Source organism: Chelonia mydas, chromosome 3 (assembly GCF_015237465.2).
Source record: "Chelonia mydas isolate rCheMyd1 chromosome 3, rCheMyd1.pri.v2, whole genome shotgun sequence".
Lineage (NCBI taxonomy): Eukaryota > Metazoa > Chordata > Testudines > Cheloniidae > Chelonia > Chelonia mydas.
In genome coordinates, this window is record NC_057851.1 from 193,845,184 (window position 1) to 193,869,350 (window position 24,167).

Genomic DNA, 24,167 nt, shown 5'->3' on the forward strand with positions numbered 1-24,167 from the left:
TTTGAAACAGCAAAAAGCATTTCAGGCTGAGCGCTCGTGACATTTGAAGCTAACAGATCTGCTTATGAACTTGTCAGATAGATTTTTGGTAAGCAGACTGGGGCTAACATTTTCAAAAATGCCTTGGACCCTTTTTGAGAAAACGATGTAGCCACTTAAATCCCTTTTGAAAATAGGATTTAGGCTCCTCATCACCGAGGACGAGATTTTCAAAAAAAATATTTCGGTGCCTAGTGGCATTTTCAGAAGAAATTAGGCAGTTTTGAAGATTTGACCCCACATCAGGAGCACTAGCGCAGCAGGACCATTCCATCATGAGTTTCAGTTTTATTGTAGTTTGGCGGGGGTGGGGGGAGGGAATAAAAGTTCAGTTGTCAACATTTTCAAACTTGGATAGCTAAAGTTAGACGCCTAAATAAGTGGTCTGGATTTCCTGGGTGCTGAGCCAAGTTCTGGCTTTTTCAGGTGAAGTGAAATTCATATCCTCTGACAACAGGGGGCAAGGCAGGAAGTAGGAGTTGTCACTTTTTGTGCCACTTGCATAGTGTGATAGAATGACTAGCTCCATGTAAATAAGGACCTATGGCCCTTCCTCCAACCCACTCCTCTCGCCCTGATTCCACGTTGGTCTATGCAGGGCAGCCTGCCACACCCACTCCATCATGCAAAGGGTGCAGAGGCCCCCAGGCATAGCTACTGGTCCCGCAGCACCAATGCAGTGATTGTACCAGGATTGTGATTGTTTAATTAGATGTGAACAGGAAAACTGCTAAGAACAGCTTTACTATATTTTAGACCATGTGTGGCTCTGTGCTTCTTACCTCTGTTCTATTTCAGGTTAATGTAAAACTGCTGTGATTACAATTATGTAATTAATTGTTTTGCCGCCAGTTTTCCCTGGGAACTTTTCAGTCTTTGTCTCCTTGCAGCTAAACATCAAAATAACTGATCAATGACAAATGCACATCAAAACAGAACTCTGCACGTCCATGAAATTCAAATTCAAATTCCATATTGACAGTACCGCAGATAGCAGCAAAGGCAGGAAGTGATAACTATTATTTTAAATTGACAATATTCTGTAAGAAGCATTGAGCACAGACAACAATCTCAAAATACAAAGATAATTATTTTGCATAGAGATAAAAGAACATCTAACCTCTTAAAGAGCAAAGATAATTTCTAAAGATTGAAAACATTTTCACAGAGAAATTAATTTTTCCATCTCAAGAACTACAGGTGCTAGCTTTTTTCTGCTTCTTCAATAAGCTCTAAGAACATAAGAACGGCCATACTGGGTCAGACCAAAGCTCCATCCAGCCCAGTATCCTGTCTGCCAACAGTGGCCAATGCCAGGTGCCCCAGAGGGAATGAACAGAACAGGTAATCATCAAGTGATCCATCTCCTGTCTCCCATTCCCAGCTTGTGGCAAACAGAGGCTAGGGACACTATCCCTGCCGATCCTGGCTAACAGCTATTGATGGACCTAGCCTCCCTGAATTTATCTAGTTCTTTTCTGAACCCTGTTATAGTCTTGGCCTTCACAAAATCCTCTGGCAAAGAGTTCCACAGGTTGACTGTGTGTTGTGTGAAAAATACTTCCTTTTGTTTGTTTTAAACCTGCTGCCTATTAATTTCATTTGGTGATCCCTAGTTCTTGTGTTATGAGTAAGTAATACTTCCTTATTTAACTTCTCCACATCAGTCATGATTTTATAGACCTCTATCATATCCCCCCTTTGTCGTCTCTTTTCAAAGCTGAAAAGTCCCAGTCTTATTAATTTCTCCTCATACAGCAGCCGTTCCATACCCCTAATAATTTTTGTTGCCCTTTTCTGAACCTTTTCCAATTCCAATATATCTTTTTTGAGGTGGGGCGACCATATCTGCACGTAGTATTCAGGATGTGGGCGTACCATGGATTTATATAGAGGCAATATGATATTTTCTGTCTTATTATCTATCCCTTTCTTAATGATTCTCAACATTCTGTTCACGTTTTTGATTGCCACTGCACATTGAGTGGATGTTTTCAGAGAACTATCCACAATGACGTCAAGATCTCTTTCTTGTGTGGTAACAGCTAATTTAAACCCCATCATTTTATATGTATAGTTGAGATTATGTTTTCCAATATGCATTACTTTTCATTTATCCACATGGAATTTCATCTGCCATTTTGTTGCCTAATCACCCGGTTTTGAGAGATCCTCTTGTAGCTCTTTACAGTCTGCCTGGGACTGAACTATCTTGAGTATTTTGTTTCATCTGCAAATTTTGCCACCTCACTGTTTACCCCTTTTTCCAGATCATTTATAAATATGTTAAATAGGACTAGGCCCAGTACAGACCTCTGGGGGACACCACTATTTACCTCTCTCCATTCTTAAAACTGACCATTTATTCCTACCCTTTGTTTCCTATCTTTTAACCAGTTACCAATCCACAAGAGAACTGTCTCTCTGATCCCATGACTTCTTACTTTGCTTAAGAGCCTTTGATGAGGGGCCTTGTCAAAGGCTTCCTGAAAATCTAAATACACTATATCCACTGGATCCCCCTTTTCCACATGCTTGTTGACCCCCTCAAAGAATTCTAGTAGATTGGCGAGGCATGATTTCCCTTTACAAAAATCAAATTGACTATTTCCCAACAAATTATGTTCATCTATGTGTCTGACAATTTTGTTCTTTAATATAGTTTCAACCAGTTTGCCTGGTACTGAAGTCAGGCTTACCGGCCTGTAATTGCCGGAGTCAGTTCTGGAGCCTTTTTTAAAAATTGGAGTCACATTAGCTATCCTCCAGTCATTTGCTACTGAAGCTGATTTAAATGATAGGTTACAAACTACAGTTAGTAGTCCTGCAATTTCACATTTGAGTTCCTTCAGAACTCTTGGGTGAATACCATCTGGCCTTGGTGTTTAGTTTATCAATTTGTTCCAAAACCTCCCCTAATGACACATCAATCTGGGACAGTTCCTCAGATTTGTCACGTAAAAAGAATGGCTCAGGTTTTGGAATATCCCTCACATCCTCAACCATGAGGACCGATGCAAAGAATTCATTTAGTTTCGCTGCAATTGCCTTATCGTCCTTGAGTGCTCCTTTAGCATCTTGATCGTCCAGTGGCCCCACTGGTTGTTAACAGGCTTCCTGCTTCTGATGTACTTAAAAAAAAAATTTACTATTACTTTTTTGAGTCTTTGTCTAGCTGTACTTCAAATTCTTTTTTGGGCTTCCTAAATATATTTTTACACTTCATTTGCCAGAGTTTATGCTCCTTTCTATTTTCCTCACTGTTGCTTTTATTTTGTTGTTTAGCCCCGGTGGCTCTTTTTAGGTTCTTACTGTGTTTTTCTAATTTGGGGTATACATTTAAGTTGAGCCTCTATTATGGTGTCTTTAAAAAGTTTCCATGCCGCTTGCAGGGATTTTACTTTTGGCACTGTACCTTTTAATTTCTGTTTAACTCACCTTCTCATTTTTGTATGGTTCCCCTTTCTGAAATTAAATGCTAGTGTTGGGCCGCTCTGGTGTTTTCTCTGCCACAGGAATGTTAAATTTAATTATATTATGGTCACTATTACCAAGCGGTCCAGCTATATTCACTTCTTGTGCTCCACTGAGGACTAAAACAAGAATTGCCTTTCCTCTTGTGGGTTCCAGGACTAGCTGCTCCAAGAAGCAGTCATTTAAGGTATCAAGAAACTTTATCTCTGCATCCCGTCCTGAAGTGATATGTATCCAGTCAATATGGGGATAGTTGAAATCTCCCATTATTATTGAGGTTTTTATTTTAATAGCCTCTCTAATCTCTCTGAGCATTTCACAGTCACTATCACCATCCTGGTCAGGTGATGGATAATATATCCCAATTGCTATATTCTTATTATTCAAGCATGGAATTACCATCCATAGAGATTCTATGGTACAGTTTGGTTCATTTAAGATTTTTACTTCATTTGATTCTACACTTTCTTTCACATATAGTGCCACTCCCCCACCAGCACAACCTGTTCTGTCCTTCCAGTATATTTTTTACCCTGGTATTACTGTGTCCCGTTGATTATCTTCATTCCACCAAGTTTCTGTGATGCCTGTTATATCAATATCTCATTTAATACGAGGCACTCTAGTTCACCCATCTTGGTATTTAGACTTCTAGCATTGGTATATAAGATGATAAAGATGAATGAATCAGGTGCCATTTCTTGATGTAAATGGAAAGTTCCCCTCTTCAGTAGGCTTTGCAGCAGGCTCATTGAAGCACCGAGGAAAAATTCTGACAATACTAGAAACTGTGACCAGAATACCTGTTTTCTACTAAATGTTTGTATTGTTAACTGCGAGCTCTAGGGAAGGCACTATAAGGAACTGAGAAATCTAGCACTCCAGTGATCTCCTGTTTATTGCCGATTAAATTCTTCGTCAAAGTGCTGCAGTAATGAGTCATGTGGTTATGAATCCTGCCAATATATTTTACATTGCAATCAAGTGGGCGTTAACGTGGTGCGATTCTGGAAGGCTCCTGAACAAGTGGGCAACATGAAAAGGATCAAAGGCATGATCCTGGAATAAAAAGTGGGAGCGGAGGGGTTGAGACACACCACAGGTCTCATCCTCCATTCCTCTTCACCTTGTGCAGCCTTTTAAACTGGTGCATAGTGGGTATCAGATGCTACCGGGCACACAGCTGAAGGAGAGGAATACTTGGAGCCGGATTCTCATTTACAAAAAGGACCCTTTACACAGCTGTGACAGTGTAATGGGGTCTTGAAAGCTAAAGGATAATATTAGCACATGAACAAATGGGTAGAAACGGTCCATGAATAAATTTAGGTTAGAAATTAGAAAAAGGTTTCTAACCATCAGAGGAGTGAGGTTCTGAAACAGCCTCCCAATAGGAATAGAGAGGGCAAACAACCTAACCAGTTTTAATATGGACAAATTCACGATTGGGATGATATAACAGGGTTGCCTGCAATCGCAGGGGACTGGGCTCAGTGACCCAGAAGGTCCCTTCTAGTCCTTTGTTCCAATGTCGGAGTAAAATGTAACCTAGTTAATGCCAGAGCAGCATATACGAGCCTTTGTATAAATGAGAATCAGGTCCCCATTCTCCAAGTTTTTGTTTGTTTGTTTATTTTAATTGTTTAAATAGAATGTGCAGTGTTGTGACAAAGTCATAAGAGGTTTCAAGTCTTGCAATATTTGGTGTTTTTCTTAAAGCTCCAGCTCCTGGAGTCATGTGACTAATAATCTTAAATTTAATTTAAAAAAAGAAAAAAGTAAGCTTCTAGCCTTCATGGTTGCAGAGAAAAGCCTAAAAATGTGAACTACACAAGCTCATAACTAGAATGGCAAATAAAAAGAACCCCTCCCATTTTTTAATGGCAAATAAAAAGAACCCCTCCTCTTTTTTTTAAAGTCTTATGATTTGTTTGAAGCCTGACTAACACTTGGGTTTATGTCCCATTCAAACAGGCCACACAATCAGTCGAGCTGAAACTATTTTCAAAATCTGTAGTGTCGCGTGGGGCCTAGATTTCCAAGTTCATTGAATCTCTGATTTGGAGCTGATATTGACTGATTTTATTTGGGATCATTAATTTCCTTTATTTCAATAAACAAATAGTCTCATCAACTTGTCCCTATTATATGGACTAGTGTTTTATTGTCAGCGAGGGACAATATATAATTTGTTCAGATTTGTCCTAGTTAAATAAATTAAGCCCTTTAACAACAATCCTATTAACTGACTTTGACTGTATTGCATTCATTACAGAAAGGATCATGAACATTTAATTGTAGAGAATTATTCTCCAATTCAGCAGAAACAAAACAAACAACACATGCTTAACATGCAGCCTCCAATAAGAGTTTGTTAGCACTGTGTTTAAGCATTGTACTTAATGTTAAAATAATTCTGTGATGGTAGTAATTATATGAATAACATGCTGGTAAGGAATAATAAGATAATATAACATAGAAGTACCACCATTGAAATCAAATTTGTTTTTATAAACAGAATAAAAGCCAGAAGGAGTGGATGGGCTCCAAGATAGAAATTGGATGTCAAAACTTTTATCTCTAGGTCACCTAAATCCAGACCATTTTGGTAATAACTGAAACTCTGTGCTCTTTGGCTTGTGTAAAATGAGGTTAACAGTCTCTGTCTGGTTCTGACTATATAGGTATATTGTATAGTATATATAGATTCTGAGAACATAGTATACAACAAAAACACCCACTTTAACCTGAATCCTTGGTGGAGGTATCAGCGGTAAGGCCAAGGACTGAAGTTTCTTTTCATTCCCTTGCAGAGGTGGTTTTAAAGGGCCTAGTCTCTCTGCAGCACCCCCAGGAGTGCAATGGAGTCATGTATTCAGACTCTCCTCAGCCAGGTTGGAGCAGTTAGCATCACTAGCCTAAGGACAGAAACTCGGCCCTCCAATCAAGTTCCTCTCGTGCTTCCCCCTTCCAGGATTCCAAGGAAACAAAACAAAACGAGCTAAACAGAAAAAGGAAAAAAACCACCAGTCCCAAATCAGCCATCAGCCTCTCTGCCTTCTGGGGGCTTTGGCCAAACCACAATCTGTCTCAGTATCTTCTGGTCAGATAATTGTGACCACCTTTCTTTCAGGATGTTCACACAATCATAGGAGTAGGCTGTGGCCTAGACTAGGCCTCTCCCTAGGAGCTGAGGGAATGAGTGGTTGGCCTTCTTTTGAACTCTTCCTCCAGTCCTGATATCCCAACATGGTTCCATCGGGAGCTCTTTGATGAACTGAAAATCAAAAAGGAATCCTAGAAAAAATGGAAACATGGACAAATTGCTAAAGATGAGTACAAAAGTATAGCACAAGCATGCAGGGACAAAATCAGGAAGGCTAAGGCACAAAATGAATTACACCTAGCAAGGGACATAAAAGGCAATGAGAAGAGGTTCAATAAATACATGAGGAGCAAGATAAAGACGAAGGAGTGTGTGGGTTTACTACTTATCAGAGAAGGAGAACTAATAATGGATGGCATCAAGAAGGCTGAGGTATTTAATACCTATTTTCCTTCAGTCTTTTCTAAAAAGGTTAATTGTGACCAGATGCTTAATACAATTAATTTTAACAACAAGGAGGAAGGAATACCAGCCAAACTAGGGAAAGAATAGGTTAAAGAATATTTAGATAAGTTAGATATATTCAAGTTGGCAGGGCCTGACGAAATTCACCGTAGGGCACTTAAGGAACAAACTGAAGCAATATCGGACCGTTAGTGATCATTTTTGCGAGCTCATGGAGGATAGGTGAGGTTCCAGAGGACTGGAGAGGGGTAAACATAATACCTGTCTTTAACCGCGGAACAAAGAGGACCTGGGAATTATAGACCAATTGTTTAACTTTGATAGTTGGAAAGATACTGGAACAAATTATTAAACAATCAGTTTATAAGCACCTAGAGGGCAATAGGATTATAAGGAATGGCCAACATGGATTTGTCAAGAACAAATGATGCCAAACCAACCTCATTTCCTTCTTTGACAGGGTTACTGGTGTAGTGGATGGGGGAAACAATAGACATGGTATATCTTGATTTAATAAGGCTTTTGACACAGTTTAACATGACTTTATCATAAGCAAACTAGGGAAATGCGGTCTAAATGAAATTACTATATGGTGGGTGCACAGTGGGTTGAAAGACCATACTCAAAAGTAGTTATCACTGTCAAACCTTGAGGCTATATCCAATGCAGTCCCACAAGAGTCAGCCCCGGATTCGGTACTATTGAATATTTTCATTATGTCTCACTCTACTTGGTGCCAGTGAGGCCTCAACTGGAGTACTGTGTCCAGTTTTGGGTATCACACTTTTGAAGAAAAATATGAATAAACTGGAGAGAGGCCAGAAGAGAGCAACAAAAATAACAAAAGGTTTAGAAAACCTGACCTATGGGGAAAGGTTAAAAAACTTAGGTATGTTTAGTCTTGAGAAAAGAAGACTGGGGTGGGGGGATGTGATAAGTTTTCGTATATAATAATGACTGTTATAGAGAGGGTGATGATCAGTTGTTCTCCATGTCCACTGAAGGTAGGACAAGAAGTAATGGGCTTAATCTGCAGCAAGGGAGATTTAGGTTAGACATTAGGAAAAAACTTTCTAACTGTTAGGGTAGTTAAGCTCTGGAATAGGCTCCCAAGGGAGGTTGTGGAATCCCCATCATTGGAGGTTTTTAAAACAGGTTAGATAAACACCTGTCAGGATGGTCTAGGCTTACTTGGTCCTGCCTCAGCATGGGGGGGATGGACTAGGTGACATATTATGGTCCCTTCCAGCCCTACATTTCTATGATTCTATGGCTTGCAGGTGCAACAGAGTAGGGCTACTTGAGCCCTTAGCAACTCTTTAACCTCTTCGTGTCTGGTGCAGTTTGTCCACCCCATTAGAGAGGTCTTCCAAGGTCAATGGGGAGGTACCCTCTGAAGTGTAGTTTTGGGGGGAACACTTGCATTGCCACTCAATGTGGTGTGCCTCTGCTAAGGGTAAAGGGAGAGCATCAGTCTCTGCTGCTGTCAAGCCAATACAGTCTGGGAGCATTAAATTCCCACAGGTTTTGTGCCTCTTTGCAAAGAAACGTTGTGTTTCTGTGCTCTAAACCAAACACAGGGGTTGGCATCCTAGTGTTGGAGATCAAGGCTCAAAGAAAGCCTGCAAGCAATTTGGAGCACCAAGTTCAGAGCTTGTGACTATAGGCATCTCTACACTGCAATTAGACACCAGTGGCTGGCTCATGCCAGCTGACTCGGGGCTGTTTAATTATGGTGTAGACATTTCGGCTCAGGGTGGAGCTAGGGCTTTAGGTGGGAGGGTCCCAGAGCTCAGATCACAGCCCCTTAGCCTGAGCCCCATGAGCCTGAGTCAGCTGGCACAGGCCAGCAGCGGGTGTCTAAATTCAGTGTAGACAGACCCCGTATGATGATATCAAATGCAGTCTGGTGGGATAGCCAGCAAATTTCCACTTATCATGAAAGGACATGCATGTAACAATGGTCTGTTAATCATTTAAGTATTTATATGGCCCATGTGACCACAGCATATGAGGTCCTCGTGAACATTAACAAATTACTACCCAATATGGGAGTATTCTCATTTTACAGATGGAGTCCTGAGGCAATTTTTCCCTAGGGATTTTACATGGGAAGCCTGCATCAGAGCTAGGAATTTAATTCAGTCCTATTCAGCTCAAGTCAACAAGACTTCATTGGCATGACAAACTACACTTGTCAGCCCCTAGGGATAGGGATCATATTTTGTACAGCACCTTGCACAATGGGGTCCTTGGTCATGACTAGGGCTCTTAGGTGCTATGCTAATATAAATAATAAAATACAGGTAATGTCTAAGTGTAAAAGGAGTCAGACTCTTCAGGTCTCTGTCACAGGTAGGTGATATACTCCAAGGCTAGAGATACTCAGTGTTTAGATCTAGGTCCCCTGTCCTTCCTGATCCATTTGTCATTCCTCTCTATTCCTCATCTGGTGCTAAGGAGCACAATGCTGCCTTTGCCATCTCTCTCATTTCTCTGAGTCAGACACTGGTTTTCCTCATTGCTTCCTAATGAGAAATCTGTTACAATTCCTAATGACTTGAGGAAATCTGTCTCACACTTCGTGTATTTTAGACACTGGAGTAGAAAGTGCCTTCTCTGTTTCAATCCCTCCTCTTTTACATTGGCTGTGCTGTCATTTCTCTCTGGGTTTAGACCGTACTTTATCCCTCCCAATTTCCACTTCGAATTTATGGCCAATGATTCTGTATTTGGTAGATTATACCTTAGGCCTTGTCTATACTAGGAGTGCTTTTCTACCTATATAGGCCTTCCAGAAACTTCCATCCAGTCTTGTATTACCCAAGTCTTAAAAAGCTTGTGTGTGGCTGGCAATTGAGTCCCCTCTCAATATATACCCAACTGTATAGTCTGTGTAAACTGAAACATCTCAACAAAAAACTCAATAAAATGAATCCTTCCCTGAGAAAAGAGATGAGAGAAATTGTGTGAAGAGGCCATATTTGGGGTCAGGAAGGAATTTTTCTTCTGGTCGGATTGTCAGAGATACTGGGGGTTTTTCGCCTTCCTCTGCAGCATGGGGCACAGGTCACTTGCAGGTTTAAACTAGTGTAAATGGCAGATTTTCTGTAACTTGGAGTGTTTAAATCGTTATTTGAGGACTTCAGTGACTCAGCCAGAGGTTAGGGGGCTATTACAGGAGTGGGTGGGTGAGGTTCTGTGGCCTGCAATGTGCAGGAGGTCAGACTAGATGAGCATGATGGGCCCCTCTAGCCTTAAAGTCTATGAGACTAAAATGCCTTCACTGTGCATCTGTCAGTCAGCTAGTTGCAAAAGTGAGGATACCAAAGCACATGAAGAGAGGGCTGTCTTCATTCTGATGAAACTGGGGAAAAGGAGCAGATGGGGGGATGAAATCTGCAAGGATAGCAGATATCTGGAGTTGCTGTGTCTGCAGCCTCTTTGTTGCTACAGCTTCATGTACGGGTGCTGAAGAATAACAGATGTGAGAGACTCACAGGGATTCTTTCCAGGTTCTCAGGCTTTTCCATCTTGCAGGCTAGTTAACAGTGAGAAATATTTCAGAGTTTAAACACAAAAAAAGCAATATGCACTTGTACCCCCCCCCCCCACACACACACACTATATTGGAGATTAGACATAGGGGAGATCTAGATAGCAGGAGAGAGGACAATTGCACCCACTGTATGGGGTGGTTACATTTCTCTTAAAGGTTGGTTTAAAAACATGCCCATTGTTTGAAGATGCTCAGGGCTTTGGGATGTAAAAAATAAGACCTAGGGAGAGGGATGCATGGGCAGGAGCAAGCAAGGAGGTCATAAACACAAGATAAATCCAGTTTATCACATGGATCTGCAATGGGTCACAACATTTATCAGATGATTCAACAATTGATCACATGGATAGTGTGTGTGTGAACAACCCTTCTGCCCGGTGGAATCAGCAGCAACAAAGGCTGGGTTCAATACCTTTCAATATCCTCTTAACAATACAAAAAAAGAACCCGTTTGAGCCCCCACCCAGTAATCTGGGAAAATTAAACGCCACATTGGGCGCCTGTAAGAGTCAACGCCTCCCCGCTCGCAAGCACTGAGTATAGCAAAGAAAACTTGTAATAAAAAGGGAAAAGGAACCCAGCATTAGTTTGGGAAAACACCACAACCATGATTCGAAAGTGTATGACCATGAGCAAACGCCTACCCTAGAGTACATTGGGCAGCATCCTTTGGCTCAGTTTCTCACCTGGTGGTGCGAAAGCCTGACAAACAAATGTTCCTTTAACACACCGCTGTTGGCTGCTGTGCTGTTTTCACTCTGCAGCTGTCAAGCCATTACTGCCTCCGTCCCGCTGCTACAGCTGTCTCTCTGCTGTGACATCATGTTCTGCGATTTCACCACTTAGCCCTGCTCTCTGATTTCAGTGGGCAGTGGGGAACCTCACTGCTGGGACAGGCTGTGCAGTCTCTTTCACTGCAACACTGTCCCACACTACCTCCCATCGGCGCCAACTCCGTGGGTGCTCCGGGGCTGGAGCACCCATGGGGAAAAATTAGTGGGTGCTCTGCACCCACCAGCAGCCAAGCTCCCCTCCCCCCCGACCACACCACGTCCCCGCTCCTCCGCCTACCTCCCAGCGCTTCCTGCCCGGCTGTCGCCAAACAGCTGTGTGCTCAGGGGAGGAGGCAGGGCCGGGGCAGGGATTTGGAATATTGGCAGGGAGGGGACAGAGTTGGGGCGGGGACTTTTGGGAAGCGGTTGGGATGGGGACAGGGCATGGGTGGGAAGAGGTGGGGCACGGGCTGGGCCTCGTGGAAGGGACGGAGTGGGGGTGGGGCCAGGGACAGAGGGGCGGTCGAGCACCCACAGGGAAGATGGGAAGTCAGTGCCTATGGCACCTCCAAGGCCGAGCACCTAGTTATCAGTGATTTCAGCACTAGTGATCACTAAACAAAACAAGGCCTCTCAACTAAGTCTAATCAACTCTGTCTTTAAACAGAGGGGAGGGAAGAGGAGGGTCAAATGGTTTGTAGGACTCCTGAGGCAGAGGAGGAACAGGAACACCAACCCCACCCTCTCTCTTCTTCACTGGGATTTGGCATCCTACCCGCTGCTTAGCGAGTGAGCTTCAGTTTAGGGCGGACTCCTCAATCAGGCTAAGCACAGTTCTGCTGCCCTTTACTCAATAAGGGTAACGGCATTTCATTACCCCCATTTTGTAACCCAACACCAGCCATAAGCGATCATTTGGGCAAAGCAGCTCCATCGTGGTGCGCACCCTAGGCAGTGTAGGCGTGTCTTTGCAAACACGGTCTGTTCCTCAAGTCTTTTCCCTCAGCTCATCTCTAGATGTCAGGGCAGAGCTCGTTCAAACCCTGCTGACATGTGGTTACCAAAAGGGTGATTTGCACGTAAGACCATGTAAGGTGAAGCGGTCATTGTCAGAGACAGGCAATACACAACTCTCAGGAGCAACGGAGGAAGAAAGCGCATTACCAGCAGGCTGCGTTGTGATACAGTTTCACCAGCGAAGATTTCAACAGCGGACCCCACGGCAAGGCCCTGATGGGAACTGCAACTGGTCTGCAGTGAGGTTAGCAAACAGGAAGAATGTGACAGTCGAAGAGAGAGTTCAAAGTAGCCTTTAATTATGTGCACTGGCACTTGGTCTTGCAAGGGAGACTCAGGCCAGCAGAACCATATTTCGGCTTTGCCTCTTAAAAGACATGGTGTGAAAGGGAAGAGACTGCTGGGGTGGGCGGGGGAGGGTGAATGTGGTGTCAGGCAGGCAGTCTGGGATTTGTGTTTAAAAGGAGAGATCATCTAGCAGACACTGTATTTGAGGCTGGAGATCTACAGGCAGGGCTGGCTGGAACTCCCATCCCCTCAGTAGTAAGGGTAGTTTCCATCTGCCTCACCGTCTCATGTTGTGTGGAGCGAGGCAGGTGCCTACCTCATTCTCACAGAAATTAGCTGCTTGACATCAGGAGTAGGGTGACCAGACAGCAAGTGTGGAAAATCGGGACGGGGGTGGAGGGTAATAGGAGCCTATATAAGAAAAAGACCCAAATATTGGGACTGTCCCTATAAAATCGGGACATCTGGTCACCCTAATCAGGAGAGGGGCTCCCCGCTAGCAGAGATAGGCATTTCCCAGCAGTCTGGACTTAGGCGCTTATCTCTGTGAGGGGGTGGACCTTCGGCCACTCCTCTCTCATTGGCATCTCCCACTGGCTAGCTTACACGGCTCCCCATAGCATACTGGCTTCTGGGGATCTTCCTCTCCCCTTTCACAGTATAGAGAGCGTAGGCCTATATAGTGCCTAAGCCCCTTCCTGAATGTGGGCCTCAGTCCCTTACATCAACCCTGCCTCCACTCCATTCTGTTCCTTCTCTGCAGGATAGCTGCAGCCTTCTCCACTCTGCTACAAGCAGAGAGAGAGCTGGAGGAAGCAGCTTCTGCTGCTATAGCTGCCCTGGTGGGAGGAAAGGTAAATGCAGGCAGCATCAGTAGCAAAAGCGGCAGCAGCTGCTCTGAATAGACAGAATAGATGCTCTTCATCTCCCTGAACTGGGTAGAAATGGAAGAATTTAAGAATTTGATTCTCTTCTCAGTTACACTAGCATAATCCCATTGATTTCAAATGAGTTACTCCTGATTTGCATTGAGGGGAATAAAAGGAGAATCAGTCCCTAGCTGTTTAAATACCTGGTCCAGATACTTGGTTGCTAAATGGTAGATTTTTTAGCAAGGTAACAAAGGAAGCCAAGTCAATTCCCCTTTAGAAATCAGGCCCTAAAGGATTCTAAGTGTTTTATTTTGTTCTCTTGTGTGGGTTTATCAAGGATATGTCAGTGTTTTGAAGCTAAAGGAACTGGCTGTTCAGGAAATTAAACTTCTCTGTTCATCACAGGGAAGCCTTGGTGGAGGCATCCTTCATAGTTGTTCCTCCAACCAGCCTCTCTAGTGAGTTAGCTCTGATTCAAGCTCTGTACTGTACCAGAGTTCTCCTGAGTACAGAGTGTCATATGGGCAGAATTATTTAAGGTGGTTTATGATATGGGCTGCTGAGGACACAAAACTCAAATCTACAAAGAAAACAGATTGGAGAGGCCAGAAATGAAAATGGGACTGTTTACATCACTACTCTCAGCTGACTTCTTTTCCCCCTGAGATTTCATCCAGCACTTAGGTTTACATGCATGTGGGGAGTGTGCATTTGCAGGGGATGAGCTGGGTTTGCTTTTGAAATCTGTTTGCAGTGACAAGCATTTTCTATAGGCGATGTAAAGTTTGTGAAAGGTGTTAGATTGACAGCCCCAGAGATATTAATTTTAGATTTGTCAACAGAGGGTCTGATTTGCGATGAGATAAGTGAAAGGAGAATTAGTCCCTAGATGTCTAAATATCAGAGCCAGGTACTCAGTTGTCTAAATGGTAGATTTTCTATCCAGGTTAAAAAAAAAAAGAAAGCCAGACCAACTTCCCTTTAGAAATCATTATACAGTGGGTCTTTGGGTGGATGAGATGTGCAGGATCAGGGTCATGAGATAGGCAGCAGCAACAGAAAAAGTTGAGGTACCCCAAATATGATCTGTGAGGGACCACCTCTGTGAGTGACGGGGTAGTTCAGTCTCCCTGACCATTCAGTGCTTGGCTTCTACTGAGACTGCCAACAATTGTCCGAGACCGTTAATTCACTTCAGGTAGGCCACTAAATATCCATCAGATAATGACTTTTGGTCCCTACAAACTTGGACTTGATTCAGAACAGTGACCTAGAGGAGAAATGATTTCTACTCATTACCAATCGACTGAGCCCTCCAGCCTCACTAGGAGCAAGACATTTTTTTTAAATCCCTAATTTTTACCGTGTCTTATCACTAACCTAATTCTACAGCCTTTCTGCCTACGGAACTCCTGTTGACTTTGAGAGTTATACCCACCGGTGGGCTGCAAAATCTAGCTTTCCTGCACCATAGATCTGATCATGGGTCATCCTCTCATAAACATGAAGTCCCCTCACATAGCACATGTGCATGGCTAACCTAACATCTCGTGCATGTTATGTGAAAGATTGAGCCCCACCTCCTCTTTGCCAATGATACCAGTCTGCGTCACCCATTCGTTACATGTTTCAAACAAACACCTTCACATTTTTGGCTATTCCTGCGCTCATGCCTGGGTGAGTGCCCCGTAATCGACGACTGGAAAAAGGCTAATGTAGTGCCCATCTTTAAAAAAGGGAAGGAGGAGGATCCTGGGAACTACAGGCCAGTCAGCCTCACCTCAGTCCCTGGAAAAATCATGGAGCAGGTCCTCAAGGAGTCAATTCTGAAGCACTTAGAGGAGAGGAAAGTGATCAGGAACAGTCAGCATGGATTCACCAAGGGCAAGTCATGCCTGACTAATCTAATTGCCTTCTATGACGAGATAACTGGCTCTGTGGATGAAGGGAAAGCAGTGGACATGTTGTTCCTTGACTTTAGCAAAGCTTTTAACACTGTCTCCCACAGTATTCTTGCCAGCAAGTTAAAGAAGTATGGGCTGGATGAATGGACATAAGGTGGATAGAAAGTTGGCTAGATTGTCGGGGTCAATGGGTAGTGATCAATGGCTCCATGTCTAGTTGGCAGCCGGTATCAAGTGGAGTGCCCCAAGGGTCAGTCCTGGGGCCGGTTTTGTTCAGTATCTTCATAAATGATCTGGAGGATGGTGTGGACTGCACCCTCAGCAAGTTTGCAGATGACACTAAACTGGGAGGAGAGGAAGATACGCTGGAGGGTATGGATAGGGTACAGAGGGACCTAGACAAATTGGAGGATTGGGCCAAAAGAAATCTGATGAGGTTCAACAAGGACAAGTGCAGAGTCCTGCACTTAGGACGGAAGAATCCAATGCACCGCTACAGACTAAGGACCGAATGGCTAGGCAGCAGTTCTGCAGAAAAGGACCTAGGGGTTACAGTGGACGAGAAGCTGGATATGAGTCAACAGTGTGCCCTTGTAGCCAAGAAGGCCAGTGGCATTTTGGGATGTATAAGTAGGGGCATTGCCAGCAGATCGAGGGACGTGATCGTTCCCCTCTATTCGACACTGGTGAGGCCTCATCTGGAGTATTGTGTCCAGTTTTGGGCCCCACACTACAAGAAGGATGTGGAAAAATTGGAAAGAGTCCAGCGGAGGGTAACAAAAATGATTAGGGAACTGGAACACATGAGTTATGAGGAGAGGCTGAGGGAACTGGGGATGTTTAGTCTACGGAAGAGAAGAATGAGGGGGGATTTGATAGCTGCTTTCAACTACCTGAAAGGGGGTTCCAAAGAGGATGGCTCTAGACTGTTCTCAGTGGTAACAGATGACAGAACGAGGAGTAATGGTCTCAAGTTGCAGTGGGGGAGATTTAGGTTGGATATTAGGAAAAACTTTTTCACTAGGAGGGTGGTGAAACACTGGAATGCGTTACCTAGGGAGATGGTGGAATCTTCTTCCTTAGAAGTTTTTAAGGTCAGGCTTGACAAAGCCCTGGCTGGGATGATTTAATTGGGGATAGGCCCTGCTTTGAGCAGGGGGTTGGACTAGATGACCTCTTGAGGTCCCTTCCAACCCTGATATTCTATGATTCTATGATTCTAGTCATTTGCAAAGCCACTTTCCTCTCCTTCAAATCCCTCTTTCAAATCCCTTAAAACGCTCCTCTGTCGTGACACCTACAAAAAGCATGACAATGGCGAGGCAGCTGGTGTGGTGTGACCGCTGCTTTTCACGCTGACTAGCATTGTTTCATTGTTCATGACTGGCTCTTTGCTGCGAGATCTGAGTGGCATGCTCAGCTGTCAGAATTTCCTGGAGCCTTGAAAGGGGAAGGGCCGCATGCCTGTGTAGCAGGAATGCAGGGCAGCCAAGTTCAAAACAGTGAGCAGAGTGGTCACAGTGGGAATTGTGGGATACTGGGTGAGGCCAGTTATAGTGAAATAATGAACGGCAGTGTCTACATTGATGCCTTGTCCCTTTAAGTTTGTCACAGAAAGCCCTAGGCCTCTCATCGAGGTGGTTTTGTCACCAAAAGTAGCAATCAATACCTTCACTGTTTCATCGCCAAAAGCTGCCTTTTGGAGACAAAACTCTGCAGTGTAGACAAGGCCTTATGCTCCCTCTGTCTATTTGTTGTATCTATTGTGTCTTGACTTAGACTTAGACTTAAAACTCTTCAGGGCAGGGACAGTTTTTTCTTCTGGGTTTGTACGCAAGACCCTGACCCATGACTGGGGCAGTACGAATAAATAAAAATAACGACTACAGGATTGGATCATTAGTGCAAATTAAATCATGCTTATTTTTTCGTCACCAACATGGCAAATATCATTTGACAGTAATTAATTTCAAATTTTATAACATTAAGGCAGGTCAAATTTGAGACCTAAATAAACTGATGGTTTTGGTTTCACTAAATGCGATTTGAGATTGCAATGTTTTAATAATGATGGATTATCAGAAGCTCAGAACTGATTCATTAAATTGTCTTTCATCCTTTTGGACATCTTTAATATTTAATATGCTTCTCTATAGCAATTTACATTCACTGGTATACTTTCCTTTCTTAAATTGCAGTTTGATCTCAAGAGTCTCTGGCTGACCTAATGAGACTGATTTAAATTATTCACTTTAATATGGAAAAACTACATGCATATAAACATTTGTACCATCAAGAATTCCAACACTGTTATTGTGAGACGTGATGAGCCAAATCCTGCATCAGCCAAAAATGATGAACGTTGTGCAATGCAAAGATACACACGTTAACGTTTAGCAGGGCTACTCTCTATCCTGCTTACCACTGGCTGGCTCAAGCATGCAGCTGGGCAATGGTAACATAGTTGGCCAACACTGGCCACTGTTTGCTTGAGTTTGGAGACAAGGATGAGATGCAAGGAGGTTCACCCCACCTCCCTCTCTCATTTTATGCGTGAAGGAGAGTCCATACACCTGGACACGCTCTGGGCTCAATCTTCAGCTTGGGAGTGGACACTGAAAGCAGAGTAACCAGATGCCTATCATGGGCTAATCATCATTTACCCCAAGCACAGCTCAAAGCTCTCCAGACTGCCTGCTGAAACGGTGGATGGAATATGAAGGTCTGCTCTTGAGACTTACAGAGTCAGTGAGTTTACAGCCCTCTCTTAGGGGCATGTCTGCACAGCAGCTGGGAGGTGTAATTCCCAGCTTGGGTAGATGTACACATGCTAGATATGCTCAAGCTAGAACCTAAAAATATCCATGCGGCCACAGCGGCATGGGAGGCAGCTGCCCAAGTATGTACCCACAGATCTGGTGGGATTGTACTTGGGCAGCTATCTGAGTCGCTACCTTTACCACCACAGCCATGCTGCTATGCTTAGCATACTAGCTTGAGCAGAGCTAGCACATAGATGTCTCCCTCAGCTGGGAATTACACCACTCAGCTGCTATGTAGATATACCCTCTGAAAGGGCTTGCTAACCAGCCATGGGAGCAGTCTAGCAGTGGGATACTGCAACTCCTCTCTTTGGGCAGGTATTTTCATGAAAATTAGGTGGCGTCTCCTAACTTCTCTGGAGTAGGACCCAGAAACCTATGCTGGGAGAACTTCACTCATTTGTGGCTATTATTTGTGTACAATTAGTTCTGTAAAGAGTGTCCAGGCACAGAAATGCCGAGCTAACAGAAATAATGATGATAAAGGCACAAGCCTGGGAAGCAGAGGGAGGCGGGTTAGGAGTGTGTCTGGGCTGAGCACATTTAGCACAATGCGGAAACCTTCTGCATTCTTTCTACCATGCTACACAAGCCTGTGCAGGACCATCTGCAATCAGGACTACCAGGCACGTTTTGATGCTATAGCAATCACCGCACCAATTTCATGTGACAAGTTCAGCCACCATTTCCTTCTTAATGAAATCAAAAACATTCTCTGTCTGGAGAACTCAAGTGGCTACTTTTCTGCTTTGTTTACACTAACCATTAAAATAATCTGATGATTAATGAGACTCTTCATCCCAACATCATCTTAATGAGAATGTGCAGAAAAACAAAGATCTAGCACTGGTGATTAAACAAACCAGCTTGCTATATATTTCATGAACTTGAACAATTTAATTTGATGGGATGAAATGTTTAAATTTTCCTCTGTGGGATTTTGCAACAGTAACATGGGGCATGGGTTTATCATAATTTTCAAATGTAAAATACAGAATAGAGACACATCTGAGCATTAATTAATGAATATCCATTATTTTAACCTCAAGTTTTAGGACCTAGTCTCAAACCTAGACTCAAATAGAGTCTTTCCATTTACTTCAGCGAGCTTTGAATCATCATTACCATCATCTGCTGTCCTGCAGGAGAAGAATTAAACTATCCAGAAAGAAACGGAATACAGCATTAAAAATCAGAACAAATTTCTACTGTACCAATGAACTGAACCTTCTTACTATCTTTCCTAGTATGTGAAGTTTCTTTCACCTCAAGATATTGGAGGTGCTCTGTCACCTAACTGCCCACCTCACTTCTATAATACCTCTGTAGCAGAGTTAAGGAACCCACCGTCTCTGAAAGGTCACCAGTTCTTTTTGCAGCTTACGCACGGCCTCTGTATACTAGCAATAGTTTCCTCTCAGTCTAATGCTGGAGCAGCTGCACTTGGTTACATCTCCATTCTGTTATGTTACTGCCACGGGACGGGCTGGCTCCTGTGATTCAAACAGGTCCAGTTCCCCTGTGCGAGACAGGTGCTGCCAGTTGGGCTAATTACGAGGGTATGGGCTGCACCTGGGGCTATAAAGGCCTGTCAGAGGAATGATTGGGATAGGCTGAGCCTAAGGAGGAGGGATCACAGAGGAGGGGAGATAAAGCCTGTGGTGGGTGCCTAGGAAGGTTGTCCTAGATGAGCAATAGACTTTGCTGTGAGTGGGAAGGCACAAGAAGCAGGATTCCCAGAGGCCCCTACAAAGGGAAGTTGTGAAACCCCAGGACAAAAGGTGAGCTGAGGGACTGCGGGTGGTTGGTTGGTTGTTTTTCATGTTGTCCTGTGTTTAGACAATACACCTATTTAAAGGAGACTGGGTGAGGTAGTGTATGCCTGTCAGGCTGGAAGTAGTGCTGCCATGTCACAGATGCCTTCACCCGCTTCTGGAATTCTCCTAAGTGCTACTTGGAAGTTTTTGCTAGCAGCTGAGTCATTTTATTCCTCAGAACTTCTGGTTTATACCAGCTAGTCCTGGTGACTGGTTGTTTTCTTATTCATCTCATTTTTATTCTTTAGAACACTTTCTTCTGACACCTCAATCTCTTATAGTACCTCATCTCTATTACCAGAAAGGAGTAGATCTGGGTTAGTGATATTGCTAACGTTTATAGTGAAGACTGATATAAAGACATTTGATTTTTTCAGCATTGTTATCTTCCTTAATTGCTCTGTTTACCTCCTGGCTGTCCCCTAGATCAATCTATTTTCTCAGGCTGCTGTTTATACTTAATTTCTTGTCACTTCGTTTTTATACCTCCAGCTATTTACTCTTTGAGTTTGTCCCAGCCCTTCTAATGGCATTCTTACATGTGACGGGCTGAAACTTATGCTCCAGTCTTAGTGAGGCCAAGTTTAAAAAAAACGAAACTTCTAAATTTCGATGAATCATCTGGCTTGGAAAAACCTCTTGAGCCATGTTGGTTTTCTTATTGCCGTCAATCGCTGTGCCTCAGTGGGTCACAGCTGAGAATACCAGTTTCAGGGCAAAACCCTGAGAAATAGGGTAGACACACCCCAAATTGGTAGTTATTCTATCATTACATATACCAAGCCAGTAACAAAAGTGAACTTCTGTCTCACCAGAAAGTCTTAAATGCAGTCTCCTTAGGCATGCCACACTCCAGCCCTTGGCTCACCACCCAGACCCTAGAATTTATGATGAGTTGCTATTGAAAACCAATTTCATCAAACAAAGGGTTCTTCTGATCTCAAGAGATGTATTGCTCTGGCTATGTGGCTAATAACTCAGACCCTACCCAATAATCATGCTGTTGCCAATCCTTTAGTAATTAAAATCTAACGGTTTATTCGTAAGGAAAAGAAGAGAGTCAAAATGCACCTGAAGAAGCGGTTTTTTACCGATGAAAGCTTATGCCCAAATAATTCAGACTAACACGGTTACTCCCTGATAGTTGACAAAATGGTTAATAGATCATATACATACAATCATTGCAAAGTTCTCATCTCAGGCTTGTCGCAGTGATGGAACTAATGGCTTGTAAAGTCTCTGGTAACTTCAAAAAGATTGGAAGGTCCATAGATTAGAACATTCCTTTTTAGTTGCAGAGAATCAGAGCAGGAAAGAGGCAAAATGGAGATGATTCATGGGTCTTCTGTATCCTTTGCCAGGTGCTTGGAATTGTACTATCCCAAAACGAAGCCCACAGCACAGTTTTTGGGAAAATTACTGGCACAAGATGCAGTCCAGGTTCACGTGGGCAAGTCACATGCCCTTACATGGCTTGCTGACTCACGGGGCAGCCATTACCATATACTGGCTGGGAGGTCCACAGGAAGGCTTGCTGAGTGGGATGAGTGGTGGTGGTGGGGGGGGGGGTTATAGCTAGGGTGGTCGTATGTCCCGTTTTGGCCAGGAAAATCCCCTTTTTAAGCCCTGTTCCAGATGTTCTGACTTTTTTGGCAAAACTGGGCATTTGTCTCATTTGCTCTTGTCAACTGGTGATCAGCTGAGGAGAGCAAATGGAACAAATGCCCAGTTTTGCCAAAAAAAAAGAGTGGAGTGCACCCCCTGGGGAGCATAGAGGAATGTTCAGAGGCCACATGGGCGGTCAGCCCCGGGGCGGGACAGCGATGCTTGGTGGCTTAGCCAGTCCTGTGCAGTGTCCCCTATCTATGGCCCCTTGTGAGAGTTAATTGTCTTTAGTGGGCCATCAACACAAAGCTGCCTGATTCATTGTAGATTTTAATTGGTGGGCGTTACCCCCAGAAACAAACACAATGATGACACAGGCATATAGCCAATATTCATAACTTCAGATACATGCGTATAAACAGGATAACAATACTTAGCAAATCATAACTCTTCCATTGACACCTACTTTTGTACACGTTTTGTTGCAATTGTCTAACAGTGGCATCATTGATATAAAGGTCATATTTCAATCATACAGCATCAGACCTTGTTTCCCCCTTTTGTTGGGTGGTATGGCTGCTGTCTGAGACTGTTTCCTTAAATAGTATCCAGGCCAAGTCTAACAATTTTAATGTCTTTCTTATTGACTTTAGCCCCTCTTTAACTAGCTTCCTCTTTTCTTCACAGTAGGTTTTTATACCTTTCATTTTCCCCCAGGGTGTTGAACTTTAATTATGTTAAGTAATTTATGCAGTTGAACTTTATTATATAACATTAACTATAACGTCTTTAAAATAGAGTATTATGTTTTCATTTTCCACTATTAGTTATAACCTACACTGGGTAGATCTGCCAATCTTTTCAAAAGTTAGAAAGATAATTGGTGTTTCATTAAAGTAAATATTATTAGGGTTTGATCCAGATCTTATTGATCAATGGCAAAACTCCCATTGACTTCCCGTATGAGCAAAATGGAGCTGTTAAGCCAAAGTTTTCAAAAGTGGCCTCTCATTTTGGCTGCCTCACTTCTAGGGCACCAAAATGTAAGATACAGGCCTGATGTCCATCGATGCTGAGCTGCTGCACTTCCTGCTTGTCTAGTCTGGGAGCTGGAGGTGTTCGGCGCCTCTGAAAATCAAGCTGGGGTATTAAAAGTTGAACACCTGGCACGCAAAAGTGCTAGTAACCCTTCAGTTGATTTTGTGAGGCCTGGTAAATATTCGTGTTTTGTGGGATCAGACTTGTGAAGAGGATTTTTTTAAGCTCTAGAATTAAGTCAGATACAGCTTTCGTGAGGCAATAGATTAATTTAGAGTAAATCTGTTTTCTGCTTGTCTGTGCTGATTGCCACCCAGCTATGCCATTTGTCATGGCTGAGATCTTCTGTGAAGAAGCCAGAAGGAGTGCCACAGAGTTTCTTTTTATAGAATGCCTTTGAAATCAAGCCTTCGTCTCCTCTTTCTCCTTCTAATGTTAGATGAGTGTTGGAATAAATACCCAGCCTGCTATGGCTCTTAAGGAGCTCCACAATGTTTTGCCATATTAATGTTTGAAAATAGTCTGTAAACAGTTTTAAGTGTTCCCAGCAAAGTGATCGCTGTATAGAGTTAATATTGTTCACAGTTGCACTGTCAGGCAGCCAGACAAAACTAGGATGAAATATTATGTGCTCTCAGCAGGGAAATGACCTGCTTCTTTTTGTCCACTGAGGCTTGCTCCTCTGTTCTGATTGAATTATGATACTATAAATGAAGGGTTACTGCCTCATGCCGGAGCTGTGCAATTCTTATACATTTCATAGGAGACTGGGGAAGGGGAACAGTGTTAAGCTAACCAGTCCTAACTCTTTCTCCCTGGACCCCTATGAGTCATGATACTGTAAATGGTAGTCAGGTCCTACCTCTAGAGAGACAAGGTGTGTGAGGTAATATCTTTTATTGGACCAATTTCTGTTGGTGAGTGACAAGCGCTCTCCAGTGGCATCATTGATGCATACACAGGGCTCTGAGGATGTGACCCGAAGAAGAGCTCTATGTGGCTCAGAAGCTTGTCTCTCTCGCCAACAGAAGTTGGTTCAATAAAAGATACTAGCTCACACCCCCACCTCTCTTCTCTCTAATATCCTGGAACTAACATGGCCACAATAACACTGCATACAAATCCTACTTCTGTAAGCCAACTGACCACAATAATAGTTCAGCCATCTATTGCAGCTCACTGCTGAGTGCTAAGTGGAAAAGACAGTTGCTTATTTTGTCCACTCCACAGTTGCTGGAGTGTGCAGTTTTTGTATGAATGTTCATTGGGAGTTACCAAACTCTGCATGAGCACACCCAGCAGAGAAAATAAAAAGGGGTTTTATGTGTCAGATTAGTGTTGGTTTCTGAGCATAAAGCAATGCTTGCAGAGGACCTCTCTGACTTTAC

At 43.3% G+C, this 24,167-nt stretch overlaps 1 protein-coding gene across 5 annotated transcripts in view; it reads left to right on the top strand.

The window, feature by feature from the left end:
* The window catches only part of PAK5 (p21 (RAC1) activated kinase 5), a 174,789-nt gene that overhangs the window by 46,982 nt on the left and 103,640 nt on the right, over positions 1–24,167 (top strand). The window contains exon 1 of one of the 5 annotated variants that reach the window (XM_043544049.1): positions 20,005–20,100. The exons of the other annotated variants lie outside the window; for them this stretch is intronic. The gene's annotated coding sequence lies outside the window, so the exon portion shown is untranslated. Of the gene's footprint in view, positions 1–20,004; positions 20,101–24,167 lie in introns of those variants that run through there. 5 annotated transcript variants of the gene reach the window in all.